General features: G+C 39.7%; 2 long non-coding RNA genes across 7 annotated transcripts in view; one reads left to right on the forward strand and one right to left on the reverse strand.

The window, feature by feature from the left end:
• Positions 1 to 1763: 1763 nt before the first annotated feature.
• Positions 1764 to 17705, forward strand: LOC138003474 (uncharacterized). 6 transcript variants are annotated; one of them, XR_011123566.1, is made up of 10 exons: positions 1764 to 1922; positions 5103 to 5227; positions 8010 to 8087; positions 8435 to 8500; positions 11682 to 11803; positions 12839 to 13000; positions 13856 to 14020; positions 14534 to 14566; positions 15566 to 15649; positions 16552 to 17705. It is a non-coding gene; the product is annotated as an uncharacterized lncRNA (long non-coding RNA). The 6 variants fall into 6 exon arrangements; XR_011123565.1 differs by having other exon boundaries at positions 12835 to 13000; positions 16552 to 17704; XR_011123568.1 differs by lacking the exon at positions 12839 to 13000.
• LOC138003475 (uncharacterized) overlaps positions 6671 to 18883 on the reverse strand; it is a 33804-nt gene continuing 21591 nt past the window's right edge. The window contains exon 10 of the long non-coding RNA XR_011123579.1: positions 6671 to 8059. This is a non-coding gene — a long non-coding RNA (uncharacterized lncRNA). The remainder of the gene's footprint in view (positions 8060 to 18883) is intronic.

The raw sequence follows: 18883 nt of genomic DNA on the forward strand, positions 1-18883 counted from the left end.
TGTTCTAAGTGGTTGGAGAGTCTGGAGTTGAGAGTCTGGATTTTGGTGCAAATAGATCGTAGTAAGACTGAAGGACATACAATGGAAAGCTGGGAGCGACATTTGATGATTTGGTTGTTCAGTTCGTTCAGATACACTCTATTCTCACGGAATCAATGAAAGCCTCTTATTACATTAATTTATTTACAAATCTATGTTACCAAATTTCCACCAATGGCAAAGCTCTTCCACACCTGCACAAAAACCATCAACACCCACAATTCCTCTATTCGCTCTGACGAAGGGCTAACGCTCGAAACGTCAGCTTTCCAAATCGTTCACGGTGGTAATTCGACCTTTATCAACACGTTCGATAAAACCAAATCTCCTGTTTCACTCTCCCACTGACGCAACACCACAGTTTCTTTAGAAACTAGGAATTTGTTTACTATTTATGAACACCCTGTTTAAGACCTGCAACGAGAACTTGTGGCCCCTCTTTGGCTTCTAGCGAGACAACTGAGTAACTCAAAATGGTATGTAAACCTTCCTTCCCGTACACTTCTTCTATCACACATGTTTTCCGCAGGGTGTCATCTTGCTGAATATTTTTGTAAAATCTCAGATCTTACAAGTACATTAATTGTTTCCTACCTCACTGCATTGTTACAGGAAAACCGTTCGATGATCAAAAAGGTGGAGGGAGATTAACAGGCCAGTATCTCTGGAATTGCTGCTTGCTCCAGGCGAAGCGAAGAAACGTACCACAGAAATTTAAGCTCTTGGTGTCATTAAGTAATCCCGGGCATGTAATAGGATCCCACGATCTGCTCAAGTTGTCATAATAAACCTCCTTGCAGCGGCTTTCCGGTGATTCGATTGTTAAGATGCCCGGGTTGACATGTACGTTAAAGCATTATACTTTAAAAAAACTATTTTATTCTCGATTTGACTGTAACACAATGTTCGGTAATAAAATATTTCACTGCATTTCCTCAGATCATTTACTGGCTGCTTCAGTTTATAGTGTCTGGCCAAATTCAATTTAAAAACCACTGGAGCCCGGGGCGTGACCGGAGCGCGTGACAAGCCGATGAGGCACTTACACAGTTGCCGTATGAAGGGCTTTTGTTGCTGTCTTGTCTAGCCTGGAAAAGGGAGGAAAGGAAAGCAAAGCGCGGATGGAAGGAGGGGAGCATGATGAAGAAGTAGCGTCTTCTAAAGAAACGAAATCAAGACTAGAGTGCAAAAATTGATACCCTCTTTATGACCAAAACGGCTGAAAAACGATACCCTTTGGGGCCGCACATACCTATACATGTATAGCCCATATGAGGGAGTAACCCTCCCCCCCTCCCCGGGATATTGGCCAAGTTGTTTCTTTGCGTGTTTATGCGTGTCGAGATCCATAAACACGCGAAAAAGAACGAGGCCAATATCCAGACATCTTGACTGAATAAGCTGGTCAATAAATGATTTATTTCATGGGATGAAAGCCAAAAAATGACCTTTGATCTTGCGAGACTAAGCGAGAAATCCCGAGCGGAGCTCCATCTAACCCTCTCGGGTTGCCGGTCATAGCGCGGGATTTTGCCCGCTCACGGAGCTAGTCCTAATATAATAATCACATACTGCTTCTTCCTTCGTTGTTGTGGACCACGTGTGGACCACGCTGCTTCGAAAAAGACAGAATTTCCCGCCGCCGGTTTTATTTGTTCGTTTCATTCTCCCGCGGGTTTATAAACTCGCCCCAGGCTTTCTTGAACCGAACAAAATGGCGGAACGAGGTCTTTTTCTTTTTCGAAGCACTCCCGTCCACAGCGGAGGAAGTGGCAATATGTGATTAATATACCTTGCTCCCGATCCTAAGCCTTAGTCTGTTAAGTTTTCTGAACGTAACGGTTGAGATTTCGCCGCCGACACGAGTTCTATCGAGACAACCGGTAAGTCAAATATTCAGTTGTTACGCAGCTACAGTACATGTATCTCGTTGTACTTACGAAAACAAGGATTGACCTACAGTGATCTACAATGACCTACAATGACTTACAGTGATCTACAAAGACCTACAATGAACTACCATAACCTACAACGAGGTACATTACAAGCTAAAATTAGCTAATGACCTACAACGAGCTACAATGAGAGTCCTACAATGGCATACAATGAGCTACAATGACCTACAGTGATCCGCAATGACCCACAATGAGCTACAATGAGCTACAATGAGAGTCCTACAATGGCATACATGTGCAATGAGCCACAATGACCTACACTGATCTACTGTACAATGACCCACAATGAGCTACAATGAGCCATCATGGCTTACTTAAATGGCTGAAAATCAAAGAGAAAGACAATAGGATCAGGGTGAAGAGTTTGGTGAGCAGAAAACATCCATTGTGCATTGTCACGCAATGCGTTAGCCCAAATGACGACAGAAATTACGCACAAGGCCTTGAAGGCAGAAACAAACTGCAAAAAGACCCTTGCATGGTTTTCCTTTGTTTTAAAGCTAAAATGAAAATGTACAAATATCAAGGCTTTGCTTAGCAACGATAAAATCTTAATTAGAGCAGGAAAAAATGAAGAGAAGACAAGGTTTTCTTTGGTTCAGAGTGCACAATGAAAAATTTCAACTTGCTCAGCAACGAGGTTTTCATTGGCTCAAAGAGCAGAGTGTAATGTTTTTAACCTTTGTACTGCAAACATGCTGCAATGCCCTTGGAGCTGCAAATTATCTTTTATTTTAGCTCATTACAGGTCGTTAGTTTATTTTAGCTCAAATTGTAGGTCATTGTAGGTCACTGTATGTAGGTCGTCGTACATACATGTAGTTCATTGTAGTAGATCATTGTAGTAGGTCATTCCTTGTTTTAGTAACTACGGCAGCTATCGACGAGATGAGATGGGTACTTTGATCAGAAACAACAATTTGGAGTCAAACTTCCCCAGCCCTTGGGATAAGAATTCAATTCAAAGTTCACCAGCTTGGGACCACCTTTTGAATTCATGAGTCAACACCACCTTTTTTTTTTCGGAGCTGGTACATGTATTTTTTACAGGTCACTGTTTTACCAATACAAAATGTACCCTTAACATGCATAAAGATAGCCTGCGAGCAGGCTCAGCAGACTAGCATAAAGGCTAACCTTAGGCCTAATTAGGCCTAAACAAAAAAGTTTTTGGACCTAAGGTTACATGTTACGCTGTTACATGTTACATGGTTACATGTAAGCTCTTAACAATGTTTAGGATACTTCCTGTATTAGTAAAACAATGACCTTCAATGTGTGACCTGTAAAAAAAATACCAGCCGCTTTTTACATGTAACCCTGTGAGAGCCATCTTTGACTTTAGGTCACAGAAAGATTGAAGATAGAACCTGGGCATCCTCATAAGAGAATAACGTAATATTATTCCTTTTAATAGACGTTTCTCAACATCTAGAGCTGAAAAAGAAGAGGAAGGCCTAGAAACACTAGTACCTGCTTCAGGTACTGGTTTCCCCCCCCCCCCCCCCTCCCTCCTCAAAAACCAGCCTATGATTTGATATAATTAAACCCATTGACACCTGAACTGCCCTGGGCCACCCCCACTGATGAGTAAAATCGTCTGGCATTAGACAGAGTAAAATCTGTTATTAGTCCCACTCCTAGGTGTCAATGGGTTAAATGCTGAAAAAGAACAGGAAGGCCTAGAAACACTAGTGGTTAACATCCACTCAAAAACTGGGTTAAATGCATTTAAATGTCCCCATTTATAAACCCATTGACTCCTAGGAGTGGGACTTAACAGATTTTACTCTGTCTAATGCCAGACGATTTTACTCATCAGTGGGGGTGGCCCAGGGCAGTTCAAGTGTCAATGGGTTTAATTATATCAAATCATAGGCTGGTTTTTGAAGGGGGGGGGGGGGGGGGAACCAGTTCCTGAAGCCTTTGACACATGAACCACCCTGGACTGTTGTTATTGACAAGTAAAATCGTCTAGTGTTAGACAGAGAAAAATCCCACTTCTACCACTCCTACTGACTGAGCTACAAGGTCAGACGGGAGCAGGTCATGGGAATTTAAGATTTCAATGTTACGGCAATGAATATGTACAAAAAAACGTTAGCCGTGTGCACTTATATTTCAACAGACTCAACTATTAGAGGGTAATGTGAAGTGCTAGTTTTCTACCCAATATGAACCATGTGAGCGTTAGCCCTACTAATGGAAGTGGGCCCACACAAAGACAGAGAAAAACTCTGATCAGGGTGGGACTTGAACCCAACGCTGCTCTACTGACTGAGCTACAAGTTCAGGTACATTTTCATTGCTGTGACATTGACATTTTACAATGTAAATTCCCACGACCTGCTCCCGTCTGATCTTGTACACATGTAGCTCGGTCGGTGGAGCAGCATTGATCTAACCCGAAGGTCGTGGGTTCAATCCCCACCCTGGTCAGAGTTTTTGTATGTTCTTTGTGTGGGCCCATTTCCATTAGTAGGGCTAACGCTCACATGGTTCATATGGATAGAAAACTAAGCGCTTCATATTAATAGAGTTCATTATCATTAGATCATTATCATAATTAATTTTTTTTTCACAGCTTTATTGGGTATAGGAACTCGTATATCTTTTACATTAACAAGAAAAAAATGTATATAAATATATTCACGAAGACAACAGGAAAGCAAAAAAAAATGCACCCAGTGGGGCAGGGGTGCACGGAACAGATGCTTGCAAGGCACTGCCCTAAAACGGAGAATTTTTTTATTCAGTTGAACTGTTGAATGGTGCTGTTACATGGGACAAGGCTATCGAGGCCTTGTTCTATTTGTATGGTTCATTTTATTTCACACTGGTTATTGTTGTTAATAAAAAGTTCTGAATCAAAATCTAAGGTTCTATTGAATAATTAAGTGTAGCTTAAGGTCCTTAAGTAAATTACAGTACTGTTACCGTAAATACAGTAAGAGATGTGTGGGGTGGCCAAAGTAGCATATGCTTTCAAGTTGGCCACCAAAGGTAGTGCAAGGTGTTTTAATGTGCTACTTTGTAGAAATCAAGCTTCCTATTTATTTTGTTCCACTTTACTCATTTCATTTTCTTGCTTTTTACCATTCTTTACAGGTTCAACTGCTTTTGGACATGTGCAGTATGGAACGTACTTTGCCTAATTGTTTATTCGTAAAATTGTTCAAGTCCAAACTTACTTGGAATATCCAAACACAGTCGAAATTAACTTCCTAACAAAGGTAATGTCAGAATCTGTTACCCTTTGTAAGGGTCACAGAGTAGTTTTGGTATAATAAAGTGTTGTGAGAGCCAACAACATTACTAGTTGTAACGAAATCTACTCAATCACAAGACACAAACAGACAATCATGTTTATCAGCCTCCTTTCTTAATTTTTGTTACTGTGCATGCTCATTAAAACTGCTACCATGTACTACAATCATTATGTATAAAGTTCAAACTTCAATAACACAACGTCTCCCTTTTTAAGAGTTAATTGCTAACAAATTGAAACAAACTCAGGTAGGAGGCAAACTACATGAACCTGCAAGGGGCTTGAGACAAAACATCTAACACCAACTGGATCCAAAAGTTTAAAGTTGACTATAAAGTTAGGCAAGCCCAATACTCTCTTTAAGTTTAAGAGAGAGTCTTATCGGTCTCTTTGGTCTTGAAGAAATGCAAGGTGCAAGGTGATGGGAGAGACTTCACAGGTAGTGACTGGCTTGTTAGGGGACACTGGTTCCCCAGCTTTAGGGACCCACTTGGTGATGGGAGAGATTTCACAGGTATATTAAGTGACTGGCTTGTTAGCGGACACTGGCTCCCTGGCCTTAGGGACCCGAGGCTCATTTCCTGGAATTGCTGTAATGCATGGTTTCATCAGTGCCTCCGTCCATTTCCACTATGTAGAATCTTGGCATTTTTGCTGTACCTGCGACTGTTCTCAGACTGGTAACCACTTGTGCGTTGTCCTCTACTTTGATCAATGTACAGTACATGGGGTGCCAGCTTGAGTGGCTTCAGTGAGGCAGTTCTTTGTCACCAATTGAACCCATGTCTTGATTGTATAGCCTTACTCTCTCATTCTCTTTGATGCAAATTCTCAATATCATGTGAAAAGTAAATCTGTTGGGTTTCCATCACCTGGGTAACTGCGCTGGTGAGTATCCACATGGTACAGGATTTGCTTTGGAGTTTTTTCTACTAGTTTAGCTTCACCGTTTGACTGTGAGAACCAAGGACTACTTGTCGTGTATGTTTGAATCTTCAGTCCTTTGCAAATTTGTTAAATTTTGCTAAAGCATATTTCATGTGGACCATTGTTGCTTCTGACTTCATCTGGGATGCCATGTCTAGCAAAGATTGCTTTGAGTGCCCTGATAACCTCTTAGCATTTTGGTCGTCTTCCGCCTAGCTGCTGCTTCCAGATAGCAGGAAAAATAGGGTAATCACCCACCATCAAGGACGGTGCCTACTAATTCAAAGGTATTTTTGCCCCGGTTTATGATTATGCAGGAAATCTTAACAAGTGTTAACTATTGAAATCCAAAAAGAAAATTGAGAGTAACCACGCATTTTTCAAAGATAATTGATGAATAATATTAATTGTAAAGAGCTTTAAAATACAAAGCAATGTATGGTGTTCTTTCTCAAATTGAAGCTTAATTATCTCTCAAAAATGCATGGTTACCCCCAATTTTCTTTTTGGATACCAAGAGTACTTACTAAGATCTACTATGTCTTTCTCCAGATAGCTTTAAACCGCACAAAAATATCACAGTGACTGTATTGGTAAGCATCAACCATAGGAAACCAGAGTATCTCGAGATGTTCAGAATGTATGCACAATAACAATAGTACGCATCGTCCTTAAATAAGTGATGGGATCAAGTTGGAAATAATCAGTTGCAATCACTTGTCACTGGTACTCGGGGAATGAAATTGGCATGAGTGGTTCCAATCTTTTCACTCTGTTATTAGCACAAAGAATTATTATTACAGTAGTTCTCCACCATGTCTTGCATGTGATGAGTTAAACCTGGCCAAGAGTCTTCATCTTGGGCCTCTCTGATGTCTGTCAATTTGATATCCGATACTGGCAAAGCATCTAGAACACCATGTAGATTGTTATGTCTTCATCTTCTATTGTGTTCTTATTTTCATGAGAAGTTGACTGGGTCCAGGAGAGTGCATCTGCCACATGCATGTACATGTACTTCTTTCTTTTCCAGGCACATGAACTACTTCTTTGAAGTGAAAACGCATGTGGCACATTCGGAAACATTTTATTTGAGTCAGGGGATGTTTCGTTAGAAGCGGGACTAGTGGCTTGTGGTCTATTTCTGCAACGATGAATTTACCCATGATATACATGTAGTCGCTGCACTGCTCACTAGCTCACTAAAGTCAACACATGGGTCTCTTTTTCAATTTGCATTGATCTGCATTATTTGTAGGCGAGTGCTCTTGATAATATACTGTATATACATGTACGACTGGACGACAGCTTTGATCATCTTGCCTTAAATTTGAAGGACACTACCCAGTCCAAAGGTAGACTGGAGAGAGACTGCAGAGATCTTGGTTGCTCTTTTCAAGCAAGATTTGATTTCTTTCTCTTGTGGTGTTCCCCAGACCCACTGGCTTTCTTTTTGCATCTCATCATGAATAGGCTTTGTCTTGTCGGCCAAATGGTCTGCAAACTTGCCCATGTGGTTTACACTGTACCATCCCAATTAACTTGTCGGTAAGTAATATTCAGTGAAGGGTAGGTGCCAATTGAGAACAATGCAGACAATAAGCTTTCTTTTAGTGTAATTTATTTCGCAGGCATCAGGTTGAGATTTATCGCTTTAGATTTAAGTTGGATAAATTGGACTTGGACTGGGTTTAAAGGTGCATTGTTGGCATCCATTGAAACATCTCTAAGCTGACACCTGGGGTTGTTCTCGCTGGTGTCTGTTGGGACAAGGTTGATAGAAGTATACTGATCTCCAGTGCCTAAATATATTTTTTTAGGAGTGCTTATCCTGGTCAGGTCATTAACCAAGACAGCAAGCTTCTTGGAGCTGTGGACAAGAACAGAACAATACCAAGGTGGGTTGTTGCTCAATGACTTATTAGTCTTGCTCTACATTTTCAAAGCTCAACAAGAGCCATATAAATTCTTTACAGAGAACTTGCTCCCAGGTTTAATCCCCGGATAATGGCTTGGGAATGGCTTTGGGGGATTGGATTATTCACAAAATGGAAAGCAATTTTCTTAGAAATGTAGTTCCCTGTGATCAATGTCTAATCTCTGTTACTCCGTGATGTTGATGTTAAATGATTATTTGGATATATTTTCCAAGCCCATATTTAATGTATCCCAGACTTCAATTTCGAAACCCGTATTTTTTTGTATTTTGGTTTATAATTGTATTCATTTTACATTGTTTCCAAAGTGAAATATGGCAGCATGGAAGCTGTAGCTGCAGGTAGTTAAAAGGGCAAGCAGGCCTTATGCTAAGGTACATGTAAGAGGCATCTCAGCATTTAACCACTTAAGACGTAGCTGACTCTACAGTTCATAATTCAACAAAAATATAATCCTTCAGTGAACAATCAGGGGGATGGAAAACTCTTAAGAAAGCAAGGTGACCCTATCTCTTTCTAGAATTATTGCTTGCAAAGATGAGAACACTTGTTCTTTAATGGTCGTAATTTCAAATTACAGGATTTTAGTTGCCACTCAAGGACACTTAATGACTTGCCAGAAATTAGCAGGAGTGGAGGTGGAAAATTGGGGGGGGAGGGGTGGGTCACAGTTTTGTGAGCCCTTTGAAAGGGAGGGCCGTGAAAAAAATAGAGAGTGGAAAAAGGGGAGGGTCACAAGAAATTAAGCCATTGTGATCATAAAGGGATGCTTTAAATATGTTATAACATGAATACAAACCAAACAAAATATTTCCTGCCATTTGAGCAAGATAAGCTCTTGAAATTTTTGAATGCTGCCTTACTGAAAATCTGCAGCCCCCTGCTAATTTCTGACAAGTCCCTCATTGAAGGTTTTTTTTTTGCTTTTTTGCATGACTTGTTACATCTTGGATTTTACTACAATGTAGCTAGGCAAATCCGTTTGAATTTAATCTTATTCAACCAAACACAAAACAAATTTACCAATGACATTATTCGGTGAAGGTCATTAGCTTAAACAATATTCTTTCTTGACCTCTGCTGTGTATGTTTAGTCTTTGAATAGCGGTATTGCATCAAAGTGAAGGAAACCTTACTTGAAAAAAATCAGAACCATGACTAATCGGACAAACAAAACGTACACATTGTGCATGAGTACAAATATTTTTGCAGTAGTAAGCTAGTGTTTCATTTGGCAACTGTGCCAGTGCTTTTCCTTCTGTGATTGTTGTCAAGCATGGAAATGTCTTAAGAAATAATCAATGGTAGCGTTATACACGAAGAGTTATAACGTGAGTATTGTTGAAAGCAACAAGGTCAGTTTGGCAAACTTTAGTGGGTGTCTTTGACACATTTCACAGCAGAAATGGAAGTAGGATGCTGAACACTGCCTTGCCCAGATACATTTTATAGAGTAAAGGAGAGGAAGGGTGCACAGTGACAAGCGTAACTAAAGTGAATTGAGCAGTTTCCTTTCATTTTGAATTAATTTACAAGTTTTTGTGATGATCGTTTTATAAATGCTTCCCGTTCGAAAACAGTTTCACTCAGGTGCCTCGAGTAGCAAAACATTTTAATCAATATCTTCAGGTGTAACCAATAGTCCCCATTAATTAAACCCCACCCATGAGGGGGGCGTTACTAAAGACAGGAACGGAACGGAATATACCGGAATATGCAGGAATGAGGCGGAATAACACCGGAATGAAACGAAATGAACAACAACGGTGGCAGAATATACCGGAACGAGCCGGAATGACGCCGGAATGAGGCGGAATGACACCCAAATAAAGCGGAATATACCGGAATGAACCTGAAAATGCCCAAATTTGGTGTTTTAGTTACCGCCGACTGACTTTCGGTTGTTTCAGTCAGCTTTTGTTGTGTCACGTGATTCCCTAAGGGCATTGCATGTGTTTTTGCCTTTTGTAACATTTGGAACACTTCGATCATGAGAAAAATTTGACAGGTATATCCGTCGCTAAATGAATAATTATTTCTTGTGGAAGGAAATACAGGAGCAAGAGATACAAATACATACAAATACAGGAGCAAGAGAAACAGGAGCAAGAGAAACAGAATGTTATTCTAATTGTTTTTGTCTATGCATCTCGGAGGCGGCTTTCACTGTGCGAGTCAGAAAACCCGTGAACATTTTTATTTTATTCTGACGGGTCAATTGTGCATTGACCAATCACAATCAAGTTCAGCGAACCACAAACTAATTACTGTTGCTGCTTGCCTGCTTCCCACGACCCACACGTGATGGAGATATACGGAAATAGATTCGCGCAAACGGCCGGAAGACTCTTTTTCTCTTCCCGATTGTTGGCAATAATGCCATCGAACCTGAACGCAGTGTTTCCTTGTTTAAAGAAAGAAGTCAGAAGCACAGAAAAAAGATCGTTGATAATATATTTACATGAAGAATTTTGAGAACATATCGTGACTCGTTCCAAGCCTTGTTACTTCCCCTTCATGTAATTTTTTTTGTCAGTTTCTCTATTCTGCAACATTTATTCATTCACAGTCTAGAATGATAAAAATTACTTTTTGTTCCTTGTCATTTCGGTGCACGCTAATCAGCTTGATTCTGGTGTCCTTCTGGTTTATTCTGCCTTATTCTGTTGTCATTCAGCCTCGTTCCGGTATTTTCCGGTACCATTCTTGTTTATTCCCTCTCATTCTGGTGTCATTCGGTTTTATTCCAGAGTTATTCCTTCTTGTTGCGGCATATTCCGGTTTATTCCGATGCCGATATATGCCGCTTTATTTGTGTGTCATTCCGCCTCATTCCGGTGTACACGTACATTTTTGTAACGAGTCCTTTTTTAGGCTCATCAATGTCACGTGTTTAAATGAAGTTTTTCAGTTTCATTCTGGCTCGTTTCGGTATATTCCGGTACCATTCTTGTTCATTCCGTCTCATTCCGGTGTCATTCCGCCATATTCCGGTTTATTCCGGTATATTCCGTTCCGTTCCGTTCCGTTCCTGTGTTTAGGAACGCCCCCCATGAGGGTTTTAACTCAGGGTACCTACTGGTATTCGCTTAGTTTATACAATTGTAAATATGTTACCCAAGGAATCAAATGACATTAAGTTTTGTTTTGATTACAAAGACCAGTTCAGCTGTTTATCGTTACTTCGGTACTGGAGTTTATAGTGGACATTTTGTGATGTCAATAGACCAATTTCGATTATATTAAAATTCAGTCCAAAACAAAAGGCATCATGTCGACGCTGTGGAGAATAAATTCATACAAAACCTTTTATTTATTCCCCAGAGCCTCTCGATGATGTCTTTCATTTAGGACTGAATTTTAATATATCGAAATTGGTCTATTCTTTGCGTTCTTTTAAACGAGTGATGTTGTATTTGGGGAGAAGACTGTGACACTTTGTGAAGTATTCTCGTACACAGATCGCCTACATTGGAACCAGTATCTGAGAAGTATTTTTTTCTTTTAACTGTTTTATTTCATAATGTGGCACCAATATTTTTGTTTTCAATGCAGATTTGTCTTCAACTAGTTAGCGAGCATAAGAGGGATGGAACAGCAAACATTCAAACAAGGAAAGAAGCGCAGAGGAAGGACTCACCTCTACGTTACATGGTTTTGGTGGACATTCAATTCAGGTAGCCAAACAGCAATTCTAGTTTAGGTCAACATTCAATTTATCACCTGATTTTCTTTCTGGTGGTTGTAAACCGGAATAAGTCTTACTCATTTTGCATTGTTAACCGGAAATAAGTATCTCATTTCCAACCCCTGTCGCTCGTTTCGTGATCGTTTTTCTTCTTACTTCCTTTGTTAACCGGAAGTAAGTCAGCCCCCTTTTGTGTTGGTGCCCACTAGCCCATGGCCACATGGATAGATTCGGTATTCAAATATAAACGAGGGTTCTCTTGTTCCCTCGTTCGTATTTGATTTGTGCCTCCCGGCCTTGGGGATTAGTTCCCCCCTCCCCCCCAAGGGGTTTTGCCTCTCTTAACCTAGTCCTTCACGCAGCCAAAATATCACTTTGGGATGCAGGACCGCGAGTAATCTGGACCCGAAATTACAAAAAACCACCAGGCCAATCTCGTACCCAGAGTCCTCGGCATTTTTGGTCAGCGGTTGAGTGCCCGGAGGACTCTGGTGTAATGGACTCCATTTTCCCAGAAAACGTGGTTTCCGGCTTTATTGCGCATGCTTGAGTTTAAACGGAAACAGAAAAGAGAAAGCAGTAAACAGTAGAAATGGCGGGTTGAAAGTGTTCGAGAAACAATTTTAGCCTTAATTAAACACCATATAAGAAACTGGAGAAATAATTGGCTGTAAGAGCGTGTGAAGATGAAACTTCTGACTCTTTCGGTTCGCGTATTTTCTACTGTTTTAGCGTCCAGTCCATAGTGCAAGCAACACGATCGACATATTTTTGTGGAAACGACACCAATGTCCTCTTCTACCACAATTTTTTTTCCCGTAATTCTGAATGGCTTCGACAAGAGCTTCTTCCGCGGATTTTTCCCCAAAGAGACTGATGTAATGTTTTCCCGCGGTACTTTTGCAAAAACAACAGTAATCAGTTTTTAGCAGCGTGGGAAAATTGCCGTGCGGTATAAGACATACTGCAAACCCCGTCGTTTTATTATTTTTGTGATTTATATATTATAATATTTCTAAGGTAGAAAAACAAAGAGAGATGTTTGTCGGACTGCCATTGTTATGCAAGCGACGAATCAAAAAAGTAGTTTAATCACCCGCTGACCAAAAAGCCCGAGGACTCTGGGTACGAGATTGCCAGCAGGCAGTTGGCATTCTTTACGTCTGACTGCGGAGTCCAGTAGTGGGTGAGTAAAGTAGTAATCCATGTTGAGTGTTGGTCCTTCGTGAGAGCAAATCTTCCTTCCGTTTTAAATTATCCTACATCAATTCACCTTTGATGCAAGCAAATTTGCGTAAGTAAAGTCGAGTTAACCTTGCGTTGAACAATTTATCGAATTCAGGACTTTCCTTCAAAGTTAAGAAGACAAAAAAGACTTGAAATAAGAAACGTTTCGTTCACGACACTGTTTTATTTTTATTTTTTATCCTTCCTTTGTACATTAGTGTTTCCTATCTTGAAGTTCGCTGGAACGCTTCCAATTTAGGTTGTTTATAAGGGAACAAAGTCCCTCATACTGAATCGAGAAATGAATGCTTTTGAATAGGTTCAAATAGTCGGATATAGTTTTTGTGACATGAGCAGGGCTAAATTGTTTTAAAATTGTGGACGTTTGCTAGTTTTCATGGTGTGATAGTCGTACGTTGCGCTGACTTTGAAACACTTTAAATTTTCTTCTTTTTCATTTTTACGTATCCCTTTTTTTTATCACAAATTGCAAAAAAAGGGTCCTTTTGGAAGAAAACGTTTATTTCTTGAAGTATTTCTTCTGGTCAGTGCTTACCGTACGCAAAATAATTTTTCTTATTTCGATTGTTGTACAATTCATTCATTTGGTTCCCAAAAGAGTCATCTTGTTTTTTTGGCACCTGAGTTTGGTCTTTGTGCATAATTAAGAATTCCTTTGTACCTCCGGGACAGGTTGCACCGATAAAAAAGAGTGTCTTGCTTTTTTAACACGTTTGTGCTGAAATGATACTTTTGATCCGGAGCAGCGTATGATAATATTTTAATCCACATCTATTCTCGTCTCCCATTGCAGTAACAAGGCGTTCTTATGAGCATACAGTGCAGGGACGAGTTGAAGTGCTGTAGGACGGATAATTTGCTGTTCTTTGAAGCCCGCTAAACCAGTGAATCTACATCACTCTTTGCCAGCGTTTTAACTTGTAGCGGTAAACACGTTCATGACAGGATTGACTCGACGGTAAGAATTTTCAAATGGTTTATACGTGGAGCTTCGGTTTTGACCTCTAGAAGTTAACTTACGTGTTTGTCTTGGAAGAGAACAAGTTTTGAAGTTTTGGAGACCGCTTTCTGGAAACTTACTTGATTAACTTAACCTTATTATTGGGATTTTGACGTCGCCCCTGTGACCAATTTAAGGACCACTACAAGGAGTGATTTTCCCTATCCGGTGATGGTATTTTCGAGACCGTAAAGTGATTTCTATTTCCGAAAGTGTGCCTATTTTACTTGCCCAGAGAGACTTCAAAATGCCATTTAATATTATATTGATACTGAAACGATTCCGTTATCGCAAATGAGTATAGAATAAATGGACAATTTTATCTAGATAGTGTTGTTTGTATAAAGAACGTTTTGAATTCTCTTGTAACGAGAAAGACGGAAAACTTTAAACTTCCTTTGTTACTTAAAAAGAAAGGAAGTTGTTGTTCTGGTGTGTTGAAATTTAGTTTTGTTTATGTTTTACCTGCAGTAGAAGATCAAGGAGCTGGAGATGATTTTGCAAGTAAGCTTTTAAATTTTAAATCATAGCTGTTTTTTTTTTTGGCATTACATTGATCCGAAATCAGGCCGTATTGCAGAAAAAACATTCAATACTGAATTTATTTGAGACTTCTTTGAATGAAATAAACGTTTCGATCCTTCATTGACAAATCAGTGCATCGTTAGCATTTTGTCGATAAACTCCGTATTTATTTCGTTCCACACAAATTGAATGTTTGAAATAACTTGATATGATCAGAAACACTGTCTTTTGGGGTTTTACTATGTCGCGGTAGAACTTGGGTACGTTATCAGTTAGGCTTAAGGTTTTAAAAAATGGTGATAACTGCATTTAAACAGGGGTTTTAGGGGACTATTTTCCTTCAAGTTGTTTTCTCCAAAACCTCTTCCCCGCCACCCCCAAGGTGTTCCGCGGCCCCTGTGTAAGGTTTCCGCGGAAGAAACTTCCATGGGCTGCTGAGCGTTTCACCCTGTTAAGCCCTCCTTCATTTTTCTTCTTGAGAATAAAGATTTACTCCATTTTGGGGTTCCTGTTTTTTCATACAGTACATACTGTTCGGATTTGAACTCTTTTGGAGTGTGTAGTGATTACGAGAAACAATGTGACCAACAGTTAATTTGGAGACTGACTTTATTCGTTAATAAAGGCGTCTTCCCATTTGGGAAAATCGAACATTAAGTGAAGTTTTTAGTATCGTCTGCTATAAAAGCGGTTAATAATTAGTCTGAACATCTGAGGCTAATACTTTAGTATAAACATTGAGATAATATAGCACAAAAGGATGATTTTAACTCGTTTATTCCTGCAAAGATTTCAACATTTTCCGGCGCAAATTCCGCGCGAATCGAAAGGATCCGGAGTTTGAGTAGCCAATCAACGCGCGCTTTCAACGCTCTCCACTGTTTTAGTATAATACTAAAACGATATATGCCTTCATCACCAATTATTTTGTAATCGTAACAGTTTGATGTCTAACTTTTCAAACAATTTTTTTTGTAGGCCTGTGACTTTCTCATTCTTCGAGACAACACCATGGACGAAAGTTGGCTTATCAGTAAATAGCACTGAGTCTTTCCAATGCAGGTAAAGGACCAAGCCATAAATAGTTGTTTTAGACTGGAGTGGTTTATCCGAAGGTCTGCACAACTTTCAATTTGTTTCAGAAGCTCAAAAAGTATATAAATCAATATCCTTAAAAGACAGTTGTGTCATCGGCTTATTGGTGAATTTTAATGAGTGCGTTTTATTAATTTTCGATCCCCTTTCTTTTTTCTTTATCCTTTCCTCTCTTTTCTATAAGACATTTTGCTAGTATTATTCTAACACTTTCGCCGTTTTATTTTCCTCCTTTTATCCTTTTTGACTAGAGTTGATAATTAAACTAAAAGGCAAAACCTTCTCATGAGGAATAGCTATGGCCTTCATAGCAATTTTATAGTAGTCGTTTAAAAGGGAATTTGGCAGCCAGTTCAAAGATTTGGTCTTTATTTTGGGTGTTGATGATAGAACGTTATGTCTTTGCGAGATTGACAGAGATCCGGTTTAAAAACTGTCTCTAAGTTTGGGCGGGAAGGGGCCCGGGGGGGGGGGGGGGGGGCGCTTTATAATTCTTTATTCCTTTAATCCAAGGGAAGATCTCGTATTTTTTACCACCACAGATTCCCATAGAAAAGTCGGTAATCCCTCATCTCATTGGAAAAGTGATAAAACGTTTGAGATATCTCTGAAGATGTAAAATTTGCTCTGAAATAAATTTTGATCTATCACTCAAATATGAAAAACTATGTGCCTCCGAATCTGCTTCAGGGGATCTTTGCCTAACATCATGTTACCACACCTTCATTTAGTGAAAAAATGCAAATGCACATGAGAATACTCCCCCCCCCCCCCCCCCCACCCAACTCACAAAGAAAAGAAATATCAAGAGTTCCCTGTGTTTGGCTAATAGTACCTTACAAGTTGTTTTTCATTTGCTTTCGTTTCAGGTGCAGAGAAGATTTTAAAGGAAAATTAACTCTCCCACAAGAAAGCAAAGCAAAACAAGACGAATTAAGACCATAACACTTTCACCCAAGAGCGACCCCTTGAACAAAGGTTCAAGGTTCACGAGATGCGCTCTCATCTCATCAACCTTTCCCACGCGTACTCGACGCGAGAAGCGTGACCCCCAATTACCCCTCTCCACTTCCTGGTGTTACCAATTCCACTTGCACCCGTGCGAATATTTTGTATTTCTTTATATCGTTGCGTTTTCTAGCCGCCCGTACGATTTGAACATAAGGCCACTCCTCGCAAGTTCCCGCAACAAGAAGGGAATCATCCTAAATTTCCTGTAAGGTGGTTCAAACCAGTTTCAACACTTTCAAGAAAACTTGTTATTAGAAGGATTGATACTACAACAGCAATGTTATAGTACCGTGTGAAACACCAATTATTGCTGAACAAGATGCAGTCATTTTTGTGGCGTAACAAGTTACCATGGCAACAAGTAAGCCTTGCAAAAACACCCCATATTTTGGCTTTAGTTGCCCATATCTGAAAAACGAACTTGGTGACCCCAATTTTTTATTGCACAAAAGTGATCGGCAGGCCAAGATGAAACTCTCTGCAAAGTTAAAAAATATTATATGCAGCGGATTCAGAGCTACCTTAATTTTCAATCAATTAAGGTGGCTCTAACTGTGCTCCACAGAATTTTTTCAAACTTTGCAGAAAGTTTCATTCTGGCATGCTGATTACATTTCAGAAGGGTCACCCACTTCGTTTTTGAGATATGAGCAGCTTAAACCCAAATATGGGGTGTTCGTAGGGCTTTCCTGTTGCCACGGTAACCTCTTACGTCACAAAAATGACCGAATCATTTTCAGCAATAATTGTTGTTTGATATGGTACCACAACATTGCTTTTAAGTGATAGTGTTGAAGTGTCAATCCTTCTAATAAGAACGTTTCTTTCAAATGTTGAAACTTGTTTGAGCCACCTTAAATCCTTCTATCTCCTAAAGTGCACCTAAGCTCAAATATTTTTCGTTTCTAATTTCAATCTCTCCACCAAAAGCAAACATATTTTGCCATTTGTACCTCAAAATGTTGCTTTTTGTGTGCCACGCAAGTTATGAAAAGTTAGCAAAACAGGCAATCATTTGGACCCGCGACCGAGCTGCCAGAAGCATGGTTTGAAATTGTCTATTTTCGAATTGCCCATAATACACTTTGTTTGCCCCTCAAATTTTGCATAAACCATTGTTTTCAAATGCTCTTGGGAATATGCAGTGTCCCCAAGAGCACTTGAAAACAATAGTTTATGCAAAATTTTGGGGGCTAACAAAGTGTATTATGGGGAATTCGAAAATAGGGAATGCAAACACTCTTTGTAAACTTGAATGCAAAGCGGTTTGTGACGTAAAATTAAGAATACGCCCCAGCCTCTCACAGCACGGTCATTGGTTCATATGACTGCCAGTTTTACCAACTTAACATGGCTTGTGCGACACATGAAAAGCAATATTTTGAGGTGAAATTTGCTTTTGGTGGAAAGAATGATCTTGGCAACCAAAAAATTTTGCCTTTAGGTGCACTTTTAACGAACTTGGTAACCCCTTATCGTGATAAAGATGCATCTCTGCAAAGATGTTCGACTTTCTCTGAAGTGAATTTGGAGCTTGTACTTGTACAAATTTAAAGTGGCTCCGAATCTGCTCCAGCGAGTCTTTCGTAAGTTGGCAGAGTTTCATCTTAACCACACTGAAATTCGGGACGCCTGAACGGGATTCGAACCCATTCGATTCTGGTATAATACTTCAATGGGATTCAAACCCCAACAAACTGAGACAGAAAGCAACACAGTTGGGAGCAATGAATAAAACGTATGTATTAGAAGTAAGGGATATAGACGAAAGTTGGAAGTGTTCCTTGCACATATCAGGACAATTTAAGCAGTTGCGTCTTGTACAGACTTAAATTGTCCTGATAAGTGCAAGAATAACTTCAAATTTTTGTATATAAACGGCACTTCTAATATGTACGCTTATCTCTATCAGTTTTAAAAAAGGACCAACTCAGATAGAAAGCCATACACTTAACTTAAGAGCAATGAATAGACCTTATTCATAAATGGTGGCCAATTTATAATTCTTTTGTCTACGTGCAAATTAGCCTACCAAGCCTCGATACCATACAGTGAATTGAAAAGAATTCTTGCTCTAAAATGAGGCTTGGTAGGCGGGATATAGACGAAAGTTAGAAGTGTTCCTTGCACATATCAGGACAATTTAAGCAGTTGTCTCCAATAAAACTGACTTAAGTTGTCGTGATAAGT

The sequence above is a fragment of the Montipora foliosa genome, chromosome 5, assembly GCF_036669935.1.
Source record: "Montipora foliosa isolate CH-2021 chromosome 5, ASM3666993v2, whole genome shotgun sequence".
Lineage (NCBI taxonomy): Eukaryota > Metazoa > Cnidaria > Anthozoa > Scleractinia > Acroporidae > Montipora > Montipora foliosa.